Source organism: Vigna unguiculata, chromosome 11 (genome assembly GCF_004118075.2).
Source record: "Vigna unguiculata cultivar IT97K-499-35 chromosome 11, ASM411807v1, whole genome shotgun sequence".
NCBI classification, from domain to species: Eukaryota; Viridiplantae; Streptophyta; class Magnoliopsida; order Fabales; family Fabaceae; genus Vigna; species Vigna unguiculata.
This window is the reverse complement of record NC_040289.1, coordinates 10973573-10988114: the sequence shown is the minus strand read 5'-3', so window position 1 is coordinate 10988114 and position 14542 is coordinate 10973573.

The following is a 14542-nucleotide window of genomic DNA, read 5'->3' as shown; positions in this document are numbered from 1 at the left end:
GGATAAGAATACTACATTTTGTCATGTCGAGGTTCATATGAGGATTAATGTAGGAAGTATTTTTATGTTGCATCATGATGATCAAGTTATTTCTCATCCAAATATGATTGAAGATTCTATTATGTCTTTTATACTAATTTATATGTTGCTCTTACTAATCTTGTTGTTTTTGTTACCTTTGTGCAGTCTTTTGTTGCTTCTTGTATTCCTTGTGTAGTTACTGATGATGAAAATAATTTTTTGATTAAATGACGTGATCATGATGAGGTGAAACATGTAATTTTTTCTCTTAATGGTGATAGTGCTCCTAATCCAAACGGCTTTGATGGATGTTTTTATCACTCTATTTAGGATTTATTGATGTTGATGTTTTGTAAAGTTGTCCAATAATTCTTTTGACAGGGTTAGATTCTCCCTGGTATGAATTTGAATGTTTGTAAAGCTAGTAAGATCATTTCCGTTAATCAAAATGGTTAATTAAAGGGAGGAGTGTTAAAGATTGTATTTATATTACTTTTGAAATTGTTAATCTTCTATCTAGAAAGGTCAAGGGTGGTAATGTAGCCATTAAGACTGATATAACCAAAGCTTTTGATACCATCAATTGGCAATTCTTAAATCAAGTGTTGCACTGTTTTGGTTTTCATGAAGGCATTTTGAAGTGGATTCTTCATATCTTGCAAGTTGCTCATCTTTTTATCTAGGTTAATAGTGGTTTGGTTGGTTACTTCACTTCTAGTTGAGGGGTTCGACAGGGGGATCCTCTCTCTTCTTTAATTTTTTGTTTCGCTGAGGAGTTTTTGAGTAAGGGAATTTCAGAGTTTATTTCCAAGAAGCTTATGCTTCCCATGGTTGGTCCTCAAGGTATACAATTTCCTTCCCATACTCTCTATGTCGATGATATATTTGTTTACGTAGAGAAGGTAATAGAACACTACAACATTTGAAATCTTTCTTGCATGAGTATGACACTTTCTCTGGTCAATGGGTGAGTCGTGCTAAAAGTAACATTTCCATTGCTCATGCTTCTACTTCTTCCATTAGGCATCACAAGACTCTCTTGTAAATCAAGGATTTCTTCCTTTTACATCTTTGGGTGTGCAAATTTTTCTGGGAGCTCTGATGAGTGCATATTTATGCCCTCATTTAACATTTAAGTTTGAAATATTAATTGATTTTTTATGCTTAAAAGATTGATTTAGTTAGGATTTATGATAATTAGGTTTATTGAATTTGTGAGATAAAAATGTCTTAAAAAGTGCTTTTAGTTGCATAAATGTTTTTAGATATTCTAATATTTGTTGATGCAACTGAAGTTAAGTTTAAGCTCATTTAAAGTGTGCAAATAAATTGATCAAAGTTACAAAACACCTATGAAGAAAGGCCAAAATCAGCAAAATCCGAAAAAAATTGTCTTACACCCCTTACATTACTTATACAGTCCTTTTTTCAATAATCCTCCACTTAAAAGTAGTCTCAATTAGGAGTTGCCACGTGGCAATCCTAACTATCTCAATCTATCCACTAACAAGCTGCCACACACTATCCTCCACTCACAAAGTTGTCTAACCAAAGCTTGACACATGATGTTCTTACCAGGTTTGGGATTTGAGGTCTTCAAGACACGTGGCGGAATCTTCAGAGTGCTTTTTGCAAGGTAAGTTGATCTAGACAAGGGAAGATCCACCTATAAGGAACTCTTCGATTCTTAAGTAAATAAGAGTTTAGGGATCTATTTAGAGTATTAGTAAAAGTATTGAGAATGATTTAATAAGTGGTACTTTCTTGTTCGAGCTCCTTTTACATAATTAGGAGAATATGGTTGTTGTGATTGAGCATCTTGATAATAATTGTGAATAACCATCTTATAAAGTGTGGCTACACCAACTATAGGTATTGAATGCCCATTAATTAATGAAACTTGTCCAACTTTAATTAGGAATTTAAAGTCTCTTTCTTGGGTCAGGTATGGCTACAAGTTGGGTATGTACACGTGGCATGATCCTTCACTCTAGAATCAGACCAACCAAATGATGCCACATCACCATCTTTCCCAAATAAGAATTAATTCTCTACCAACCACCATTGGAATCATGAACCACGCCGGAACAATGTTGACAATGTTGGAATCATGAACCACATCACCCGTCTAGAACCACCGCGAGCCACCCAACAGATCTGTCACCGCAAAAGGAGATGCCACCACTCATTGTTATTCATGATGACACAACAGTGACATTCGCCCAAGCTTCACCAGACCACACCTCCCCAGCCACCTACGATGCACCAATCTCAAGCCACCCAGTCGTCACCTACCATGAAGAAAAGTTTCATTTGAGAGAAAGAAGGAGCTGTCACTGGCAATATTGTTAACACAAATGACTTGGTGCATACAAATATGATGAAGATATTGTATAGTGACTTGATGAGGATATGAAGAGTTGATGAAGATAGATAATGACGTGATAAAGTAATAAGGACTTGAAGAAATAATGTTTTGATCAAGGTTGATGTGAGTTTAATCTTGCCATCACATGAAGATATTAAAGCTTAAATATTAAAGCTTATCTTAAAGACAATTTGACATAGTATAGGTGTCTTGTGTCAAAGTTCAGTCTTTTAGTCTATTAAATAGGTTTCTAATTGGTTAATTAGCTACATGCTATAATTCTGTTATTAACACTTTCAATCAACTGAATTATCATTCAATCAGCTGATTTCACTTAAGTCAAGTGAAATTAATAAATTGAACTAATAAATCAGTTCGTTGAATATGTCAACAAACAAACTATAAAGTTTATTTTTTTTTAGAGAGAATGGTAACAATTACATTTTGAGCATGAAATCAATGTGAATACTTTGAAAAAATTTGTCTCTCTAGACAATACAAATTTACAACTTTTCATATAGTGGTATTTGAATTCTTGGAGTATTTGGCTTGATGAAAAAGACTTGGAGAAAGAGGTTTGGTTGGCTAGGGAGAGCCATCACCAAGGTTTGGTCTTTCATAAGTTTCTGGATGTTGTCTGGTGGGAGTTCAGGTTTGCAAGTGAGATTCTTGATGTACGTTTTATTGAAAACAAAGTCAAATATCTAATAAAAAGTTGTGCAAGATTTGCAAGAGGAAAAGCAAATTTAGAATTTGTTCTTGGCTCTCAAAATTGTGTTTTTGGGAAGGCTGCAATTGGTTATGATTAGTTTTTATTATTTTCTAATTTTGTTGTTTGTTATGATTACTTGTATCGTGCCTTTCAATTAATGAAATATGGATATTATTCTAGTTCTTGCCTACCTTAATACTATTTGATGAATCCGAAGGGAGAGAAAAAGTAAGCAAAGTAAGGCATTCATCCAAGCTCCACCAAACCACACCTCCCTAGCCGCTGGCGATGCACCAATCTTGAGCCATCCAGTCGTCACGTACCACGAAGAAGAGTTTCCTTTGAGAGAAAGAAGGAGCTGCCACATGGCAATCTTGTTGATAAATCCACCTAAGGCTTATAGCTTGGGATATTGGTTAAACCATTTTCTTTTATTTTGTTTTTGTTTTTTAAATAAATAAAACAATTAGTTTTTGGAAGCCTAATGTTTGGGCCTTTCTATTGTGCAACCCAATTAAATGGAAGCAGCCATACGCCATAACAATTCAAATCTGAAACTAGACCTCCTAGCTACCAACCAATTTATATGAGCCATGTGGGTTTGATGCCTTTAAGGATTAAGCTTGGAGTAGCTCACATTTATGCTTGTGTTGTCATTGGAACTGAAGCCCAATTAAAACTACCAGCGACCAACCTTGTTCCCAAAAGCACGTGGGCCTAGAAGCCAATTTTATCTAGCAGCCCAATTTCATTACATGGCACCACGTGATACAGTTATTAGTGTGTGTCTAATTTGATTTGTGCACATAACTTGGGCCATCTACAACGTAGCCATTTCATCTTTCAAACAGGGTTAAAACAACTAGGGTCATTTTTGTCTCCCAAAAACACGAGCGCTGCCCTTCCCTTCACACATTCCAACCTATGGTTTCTGGTTTTCCCCTTCACGAGTTCCTCCCTTTTGCTTAGTTAGGGTTTTGATTTGCGTTTTCCTTCTCGTGTACAGTAAACATTCACTTAAGTTTGTATTTTGATCTTGAGAGTTTGATGCACATTTAACTCGAATGCAGACTTACGAAATTTTAAGAGTCATATTATAATATGTAATATTAGGAATCATATAATTAGATATGGAATATTACGAGTGTTAAGAAATTTTACTGATTATGATAATATGAGAGGCATAAAATATATGATAAATATAAGAAATATGTTACAGGAGGAACTTTTTATTTCGTTTTATTCATATACTTTGTAAATATATATATATATATATATATATATATATATATATATATATATATATATATATATATATATATATATATATTGTTCCTGCAGAAGGACAAATAAGATAAGTTAGGCACGAGTGTCACCTTACCATGTAGTCCGCTATCTCTTCAGTTGGCCTCTTCCCATTCGATACATGTCGGCTTGAACCCAGGAGGGGTTATCTGCAGAAGAATCTCCGAAGCTCAAGTAAGTCAAAGCTCTCAGAGAGTCAAATTAGTGATTAATGAATGCGTACCTTTAAATGATGGGGTCCACGTGTATTTATAGAACATTAATTACGTTTGACCATTGCATGGGCTGGGTTTTGACTTGGGCCCCAGCTTGGGCCATGAGTGGGCCTGAGCCCCCAAAACAGGCCCTGGAGGCCTTTTGAAGGCGGGGCATTGATGTTAGTTAACTTTCTAGACAAGTAGTCGGTTTCGACCGGCTACCTGCCTAGGTGGCTTATGCCAGTGGTGTCCGGGTACTAGATGCTAGGCGGTTCTGATGTGTATATTGTTTACTTGGTTGAGTTTGGCTAGGTACGGTACACCAGTCCCCCAGCCTTGTTCGATATGAGTTGTCGGTCAAGGATTACCTGCGTTGGTGAACTAGCAAAACCGGCTAGGTGTGATACACCAGTCCCCCAGCCTTTAAGTGTGGTGAACAGTGTTAAAGCTTGGGATTTGAAGGTGTCAGAAGGTAGGTGCAATGGTGTCAGGTGGTCACATCGTTAACTTTTGGCGCCGTCGTTTTATGTGTCATATCCTTCATAATGATGGTGTCGATTGGTATGGGGTTTTATTTTGGCGGGAAGAATTTTAATCGTTTGGGATCGTGGACTATAAATATGGGTTTGAAAGCAGCGGAGGGTTTACTTGGTTCATTTGCGAGAGTTTCGAATTCAGAGATCTTGTGCGCCTCATATTGTCCGACTAGTTTCCAAATTCAACCGACATCTTTCCGTAAAAACGGAAACAGGTATGTCTAGTAGCGATAGCACATCGTTATCTGCGTCTAGTAGTAGTCAAAGTACTAAGTCGAATAGGAGTAGGGATGAACGGCTTCGCGGAGAGGGTATGAGTGCTGGAGTTGGCACAAGCGGAATGCCAATGGAGGTGGTGAGGGAAGTTCGAGAAGATCCTCCTGAAGAGCTGGAGGAGAGTGACTGGCCAGCCAAGGGCGGTTATGCGTGGGTCGCACCTGATGTTCGTGACCAGTCATCACTGTTTAGGTGGTCTCGCTTGTTGAACTCTTGGCTAAACTGTACACCCGTCATGTCTAGAGGGGTCAGCAGAGATATTGTTTCGTTGGAAAGGGTGAGCGCCATCGACCGGGTATGCCACGGGCAAGAAGGGGCTGCCGAGAAGTTCTTTTATATGTATATGTGCCATTTTTCTCAGCTTCACATACGACTACCCTTCGACGACTTCACCATGGGCATGCTGCGGGCGTTGAATGTGGCGCCTACTCAGCTACACCCTAATAGTTGGGCTTACTTACAGGCCTTCCACATTCTGTGCGAGTCGTTGTACTTGGAGCCTTCCCCTTATGCATTTTTGTATTTTTATGATACCAGACCCCGGAGGCCGGCTACTTGGCTTTCTTTAATCAGTCGTCCTAACATTAGCAGGTTGGATGCATTCTCCCAATCTTTCAAGCACTTCAAAGATGGGTACTTCAAGGTCGTAGTGAAGGAGGGAGGTGAGCCGTATTTTCTGAATGCGGATGGGAGTACCAAGTTCCCTTTTAGTTGGACCAACAATCCTTCTCGTTACAAGGACATGGGAGTGGAAGAGTTGTCGGCTGGAGACAAGGAGGTGGTGGGGATGTTGTTAAGATTTGTGGATAAGTTGCCCACTAAGGGCTTAGTTAGGGTTTATAATTCGGTGCATCCGATAATAGATATTGAAGGTATCTGTTTATTACTTAAGCTGTGTTAATGATGCTAAGTTGTTTTGATCCGAGTTGTGATGTGTTATTGCAGGGCATATGGCGCAATCTGGTAAGAAGAACTTGGCGCTCTTTCAAGCACTGAGGAAGGAGATGGCCGCCAAGGCCAAGGAGGCTGGGAAAGCTGGTGTTCCCAATTTGCAGGAATCCGTGGTGGAAGTACATGTACATGGCGGAACGAAGAGGAGAGCTGAGCTCCCGCCTCGATCTGGGAAGGGTAAGGATGTGAAGAAAATATGGGCAGCTATCCTCGGGTCAGCTGATGGGGCGGGATCGGCCAGCGGGGAGAAGTTGCCGGAGGCCGGTCTGATTGAGTTGCCGGAGATATCCGTGAGGAAGGACATCTCGATCAACCTCCCAGATACTGTTGTGAACTCTATCGATAACATGGAGGTTGATCATATCGTGAGAACAATGGTTGAGTTTGGGAGCAAGGCGTTAGTCTTGGGCCGACGTGTGGGGTCCCTTTACAGAAGGGAAGTGAAGGAGGTGGGGGAGTTGCAGGGTAAGGTGGACAAACTTGCGGAGGAGAAGGCGGCGCTAGAGAAGGAGAAGAAAGGTTGGGAAGCTGAGAGGAAGAGGTTGGCGTCATGGAAAGTGCGTTGTTTAGATTCCGAGGAGAAACTGAACAAGCGTATAGGGGAGCTGGAAGAAGACTATGAGGACTTGAAGGACAAATATGACGGGGCTGTTGGGGAGTTGGATGACTTGAAGAACAGCGTTATCCAGGAGCATATAAATGGTTTCGAGAAGGGGTTGCGGCAGGCGGCTTTCTTCTATAAGGATGTGGATGCCCTGGATTCGAGGTTCGATGTGGATAAAGATGTGGTTGGCGGAAAGTTGGTAGGGGAGGATGAAGAGGGTGGGGAAGAGGTTGGGAATGAGGCGGCCGAGGAAGAGAAGGATGTGGACGCGGCCGTGGAGGGTGATGACAACAAAGCAGCTTAGGATGTAGTTTTTATGATGTTCTATTTCGCACTGAATCCTAAGTCTGTAATAACTCGTACAATATTTTGACTTATTTTTAATGTGATACATATTGTGGATATATATGTTTTGTGGTTGTTGACGATAGCATATGTGATAGGAACGTGTTGGTTGGATAATGATGTTGTGTATGTGATATGTTATGTTATATGCGTATTTACCTAGGGGAGTATTGCTGACGTTTGTATGTTAGATTAGAGTACTCGACCCAGGCCGCTTACTTGTGGTAAGGGTGGGGAACTTAAACAAATTAACCACGAGTAAAGGGTGTTCGACCCAGGCCGCTTACTTGTGGTAAGGGTGGGGAACTTAAACGAATTAACCACGAGTAAAGGGTGTTCGACCCAGGCCGCTTACTTGTGGTAAGGGTGGGGAACTTAAACGAATTAACCACGAGTAAAGGGTGTTCGACCCAGGCCGCTTACTTGTGGTAAGGGTGGGGAACTAGAAAGATTTGAAATTAAGTAAAGGGTGTTCGACCTAGGCCGCTTACTTGTGGTAAGGGTGGGGAACTTAAACGAATTAACCACGAGTAAAGGGTGTTCGACCCAGGCCGCTTACTTGTGGTAAGGGTGGGGAACTAGAAAGATTTGAAATTAAGTAAAGGGTGTTCGACCCAGGCTGCTTACCTGTGGTAAGGGTGGGGAACTTAAACGAATCAACCACGAGTAAAGGGTGTTCGACCCAGGCCGCTTACTTGTGGTAAGGGTGGGGAACTAGAAAGATTTGAAATTAAGTAAAGGGTGTTCGACCCAGGCCGCTTACCTGTGGTAAGGGTGGGGAACTTAAACGAATCAACCACGAGTAAAGGGTATAGAGTCATAAAGTAGGGAACCACTCATTTTATTTATTCAAATAGGGGTGCCTCGTTAAAACCTCCTTGGCCAAAACCCTCCTTAGGGAAAAAAGACCAAGTGAGGAAAAAGAGTACACCTGGGGTTACAAGTATTGATCCGCTTATGATACATGTTCAACTGAAGTAGAACTTGAGGTGGGATACATTCCATGTGTTGGGGATTTCTTCCCCAGATAGGTACTCTAAGCGATAAGCCCCACCTCCGGCGTCTTCTCGTATGCGGTATGGGCCATCCCAATTGGCGGAGAACTTGCCATCCTTCTTTCTAGCACTCCTGGCCATTCTCCATACTAGGTCTCCTATGACAAACGATCGTGGGTGCATGTTTGCATTATATTTCCTGGCAGCTCGTTGTTTGGCAGCGAGATTGCGTATTTGGGCCTTTTCTCTAAGTTCGGGAAGGAGGTTGAGATGTAAGGCCATGTTATGGTGGTTGTGAGTTGGGTCGTACAATTCTCGGCGTAGGGATGGTTCGCCAATTTCTACTGGTATCATGGCGTCTGCGCCGTAGACTAGGCTGAAAGGGGATTCTTGTGGACGATTGGGGGGTGCATCTGTAGGCCCATAGCACTTCAATTAGTTCTTCCGGCCATCGGCCTTTAGCGGTATCCAATCTTTTACGCAGCTCTACGAGGATAACTTTGTTTGCCGCTTCCGCTTGCCCATTGGTCTGTGGGTGTTCTACAGAACTTGTGATGTGTTTGATGCCTAAACCGGTGTAGAATTTTGCTAACTCCTTGTCAATGAATTGTCGGCCGTTATCTGTTATGATGGTATGCGGTATACCATATCTGCATATGACGTCCTTCCACACAAACTGCTGGACCTGCTGGGCCGTGATGGTGGTCAATGGCTTGGCTTCAATCCATTTGGTGAAGTAGTCAACAGCTACGATTAGGAACTTAACCTGTCCTTTGCCGGGTGTGAAGGGGCCTAGGATGTCCATTCCCCATTTAGCGAATGGCCAAGGGGACAATATGTGGTGTAGCTGTTCTTGTTTTTGATGTATAAGGTTGCCGTGCTTCTGGCATGGTTTACATTTCTTGACGTAGTCTTGGCAGTCCGCCTCCATTGTGGGCCAGAAGTACCCGGCTCTGAGAATTCTTGTGGCCATGGTGCGCGCGCCTGAATGATAACCACATATTCCTTCGTGTAGTTCCTTAATGACGTACTGGGCTTGTTCTGGCGTGACACATTTAAGTAGGGGCTGGCCGTATCCGCGTTTATAGAGGTCGTCGCCTACCATAGTGTACCTGGCGGCCTTGGCCAGCCAAGTTTTGTCCGCGTCGACAGGGGGGTTGCCAGTTTTGAGGTACTGAATGTAAGGGGTGGTCCAGTTTGGGTTTTGGGTGGGGGTGAAACTGTTTGATGGGGTGTGGGTTAACGTTTGGCAAGTGTGTGTGACGGAGGGTGTGGATAGTGTTTGTTGTAGCAAGGACCGGTTACGGTTTTTGAGTTTGGTACTGGCTAATTTGGAAAGGACGTCGGCTCTGACATTGTCGGTTCTGGGTATGTGCTCGACGCGGACTTGTTCAAAGGCGGATTGGATGATTGCGCGGACCAGATGGTAATATTGTTGGAGGATGGGGTCTTTGATTTGGAACTCGTCGTTCAGATGACCTACTGTGAGTTTGGAGTCGGTTTTACACGTTAACTTTTTGACGCTGACTTCACGGGCTAGAGAGAGCCCGGCCAGGATAGCTTCGTATTCGGCTTGATTATTCGACGTTTTGAAAGCGAAATGAAGAGATTTCTCAATGAGGATGTCGTTGGGGCCTTCCAGTACAATGCCGGCACCGGCACCCCTTGGGTTCGAGGAGCCATCTACATGAAGCGTCCATTGGTCCTCAGCAGGTGCTTGCTGTAGGTCGTTGACGAAGTCCAAGAGACATTGGGCTTTGATGGGGCCGTGTGGTTCATAGCGGATGTTGAATTCGGAGAGCTCCACGGCCCATGATGACATGCGTCCGACTAAATCTGGTTTTTGTAGTATTTTCTGAATTGGGTAATCGGTCTTGACGGTTATGGTGTGGTTTTGAAAATATGGGCGTAAGCGGCGTGCGGCGTGGACCAAGGACAAGGCTAGTTTCTCTACCATTTGGTATCTGGTTTCAGGATCTTGTAGTGTCCTGCTTACAAAGTAAACGGGATGCTGCGTGCCTTCTGCTTCTTGGACAAGGGCAGCACTGACGGTGTGATCGGTGGCCGTGATGTATACTAGCAGGGGTTGGGTGATATCGGGTTTGCGGAGGATGGGGGTGAGGTTAGGGATGTTTTGAGCTTGAGGAAGATTTGTTCACAATCTTCAGTCCACGTGAACCGGGCGGATTTCTTTAGGAGCTGAATTATGGGTTGAGTTTGTTCTGCTAGTTTTGGCAGGAAGCGAGATATAGCCGTGAGGCGGCCAATTAGTCGCTGGACTTCCTTGATGGTGGTGGGGCTACGCATCTCGATGATGGCCTTGCACTTTTCGGGGTTAACTTCTATGCCGCGCTGGGTTAACATGAAACCGAGGAATTTACCCCGGTCGACGCCGAACACGCACTTGTCCGGGTTTAGGCGGAGGTTGTACTGGCGTAGGGCGGAGAAAACTGCCTCTAAATCTTCAGCGTGCTGATGATGGCTCGGGGACTTGACGACCATGTCATCGACGTAAATTTCGACACAGTGTCCGGTGAGGTGGCTGAAGACTTTGTCCATTAGCCGCTGGTAGGTTGCCCCAGCGTTTTTGAGGCCAAAGGGCATGACTCTATAGAAGTAGTTGGCATCATCTGTGATGAAGGCGGTCTTGTGCATGTCTGCTGTGGCCATGGGTATTTGGTTATAACCTGAGTACGCGTCCAAAAAGCTGAGTACTTTATTTCCTGCCGCGCCGTCTACGAGGCGGTCGATGTTGGGTAGGGGGTAGGCGTCGCGAGGGCATGCCTTGTTCAGGTCTGTGTAGTCCACGCACATCCGCCATTTACCATTGGCTTTCTTGACCAAGACAACATTAGAAAGCCAGGTGGTGTACTGCGCTTCATCTATAAATCCTGCGCTCAGCAACTTCTCGGCTTCTATCTTAGCGGCCTGTCTGCGTTCTTCCCCAAGTTTGCGTTTTTTCTGGGATACGTAGCGGGCTTCTTTGTATATCGAGAGCTTGTGGGATGCGACTTTAGGGTCTACCCCAGGGAGGTCGGCGGCTGACCAAGTGAAGAGATCCGTGTTGTTTATGAGGATGGGTGTAATTGTGGCACGTTCATCAAGATTTAAACCAGTGCCCAAGTTGATGGAATGGCCGTTGGGGAGTTCCAGAGGGGTTGTGTCCTCGACTGGTTTGAGGCGGGCATCCCGGCCTATTCTGGGGTCAAGATCCTCGCCGGATAGGGCTATACGGGAATTAGATGGTCGCTCGATGTGGTTTGTCTGTTGGATTGGGAGTTGGGGCCTTAAGCTTGCCATGTAGCATTCACGTGCCAAACGTTGATCACAGTGGATGGTTAGGATGTCACCGGATGGAGCTGGGAACTTCATGGCCAAATGGGGGGTGGAGACGACTGCACCAAGGGTGTTGAGGGAAGGACGGCCCAGGAGTATGTTGTAAGATGTGGGTGCGTCGACTATAAGGAAGCGGATTGGGATTGTTTTTGTTTGGGTTCCTTCCCGAAAGATGGTATGGAGGTCTATGTAGCCCCGGGTGGATACTTGTTCGCCAGAAAAGCCGTATATGGGCTCATCATACGGTATCATAGCGGTGTCGGGGAGTTGTAGTTTCTGGTAAGTAGTCCAGTAGAGGATATCAACGGAGCTGCCTTGATCTACCAGGACTTTCTTGACGGCATAGTTTTCAATTTCCATTGTGATGACCATTGGGTCGTCTTGCTGGTGGTCGAGGCCATGGAAGTCGTCATCTGTGAATACGATAGGGGGCATACGTCGCCTGTGATGGGATTGGGTGATGTGGTTGATGGATTGTATGTGGCGGAGGTGTTTCTTTCTGGCGGAAGAGGTGGAGCCTCCGCTTGCGAAGCCTCCAGAGATGGTGTTAATGGTGCCTCGTAAGGGGGGGTCAGCAGGGGTAATGTTGGTGGAAGCGGGCTGTGGTTGTTGGTCATTGGGTTAGGTGGGGTGGTTACTGTGATGGGTACCGCTTTGGTGTCGTCTGTGGTCATGTCGTGGAGGGTGGCGGGTGCGGGAGGAGGAGTTGTGCTCATCCCTGCGGATGAAGCGGCGAAAATGGCCGGGGCGTACCAGTTCTTCGATCTTATCCTGGAGCGCTTTGCACTCTTCTGTAGTATGGTCGTGGTTGCGGTGGTACCGACAATACTTGGTCATGTCGGCGTTAGGAGGGGTGGTTGTCTTTCGCGGTGGGGGGAGGAGGTCAGCCTGGAGGGCTTCGTCTAGGATGCGGGAGCGGGCTACTGTGAGTGGGGCGTATCTGGTGAAACGAGGTTGGCGGGGTTCACGTGGGCGGTTTTCAGGGCGCGGGTGAGGCTGTGGGGTGGGATTGGGGGTGATATTGGAGGTGTTGGCGGCATAGTCGCTACAAAATTTGGTGTGAAGGGTTTGCATTTCCTCCATGCGAACGTAGTCAGCTGCGCGCAGCTTGAGTTCATGCATGGATGTGGGTGGGTGGAGGTATACATTGTTGGCGAAAGGTCCGGGTTGTAGGGTGAGGGTCATACATTGGAGTATCATCTCCTGATTGAGGTGTGGTGTGCGAAGGGCTGCTTTACTGAAGCGATCGATGAATTTTCTGAGTGGTTCATTGGGCTCTTGTCTGATGCCCAGTAGGGATATGGTGGTGGTTTGGTGTGGGCGGCTGCCGGCGAAATGTGTGGAAAACATGTGGGAAAGGGTGTCAAAATTATCAATTGAGTAGGGTGGGAGGGTGGTAAACCATTCTATGGCGGGGCCTTTGAGGGTTGTGGGGAAAGCTTTGCAGAAGACTGCGTCTTGGGATGTATATAGGGCAACGTGTGTGATGTACACTTTCAGGTGTTTATCGGGGTCGGTTTCGCCAGTGTAGCGATCGAGGTTGAATGGTTCCCACTGGGTCGGTAGAGGGGTGTTAGCGATAAAATCGGTGAATGGGTGGCGGCGTCTGGGCTGGTGAGGAGGGGGAATGTGGGGTGGGGGTGGGTGGGTGATCATAGCGGGAAAGGTGGAGGTGATGTTGTGAGGAGGAATGTGGGTTGTGGTAAGGTACTGTGGGTTGTAGGGTGGGACATATGTGGTATGGAGGGTGGTGGGTATGTTGTAGGGGATGTGGGTGGGAGGGAGGGTGGGGGCGGGAGTTGGGGGTGCGGTGAGCCCCGGTTGACCGGATGGAAAATGGTGAGGATGAGTAGAGGTAACGGGTGTCTGTTGGGTGGTGGTGAAGGTGTGGGGGGTGGGATTGTATTCACTTTCCTCCTCCGTAGGCTGGAAGGCCGGAGACTTCACAACTTCAGAGGTCTCTTTGGCTTTTCCCTTGAGGTCGGCATCTGCCTCGATCCTCCTTCTGAGGCGGGAATTCTCTTGTTTAAGCGCTTCCATTTCTTCAGCGTTGCGCTTCTTCAGGTCTGCGAGCTCCTGTTGCATCTTCACCTGGCCGTCTAAGATGGCGGCCAAGTCAGGGGTGATGCCAGAAGGTCCAGAGGGACCAGCGTCCACTTGCTTGCTAGCTCCAGCTTTGCTACGGGTAGAAACCATCTTCAGAGAAAAACGGGTACTAAAGGTGTTCGTCTCGTGCCCCACGGTGGGCGCCAATTGTTCCTGCAGAAGGACAAATAAGATAAGTTAGGCACGAGTGTCACCTTACCATGTAGTCCGCTATCTCTTCAGTTGGCCTCTTCCCATTCGATACATGTCGGCTTGAACCCAGGAGGGGTTACCTGCAGAAGAATCTCCAAAGCTCAAGTAAGTCAAAGCTCTCAGAGAGTCAAATTAGTGATTAATGAATGCGTACCTTTAAATGATGGGGTCCACGTGTATTTATAGAACATTAATTACGTTTGACCATTGCATGGGCTGGGTTTTGACTTGGGCCCCAGCTTGGGCCATGAGTGGGCCTGGGCCCCCAAAACAGGCCCTGGAGGCCTTTTGAAGGCGGGGCATTGATGTTAGTTAACTTTCTAGACAAGTAGTCGGTTTCGACCGGCTACCTACCTAGGTGGCTTATGCCAGTGGTGTCCGGGTACTAGATGCTAGGCGGTTCTGATGTGTATATTGTTTACTTGGTTGAGTTTGGCTAGGTACGGTACATATATATATATGCGACTTTACGTGATTTTTTTGAAAAAAAAGTGACAAAATTATTGATCCTAGAATTTTCTCTTTTTGTAACATCTCGTCCGGATATTACGAAATTAAATAATAAAACAAAGAAATAATAAATAAATTTCATTTATTG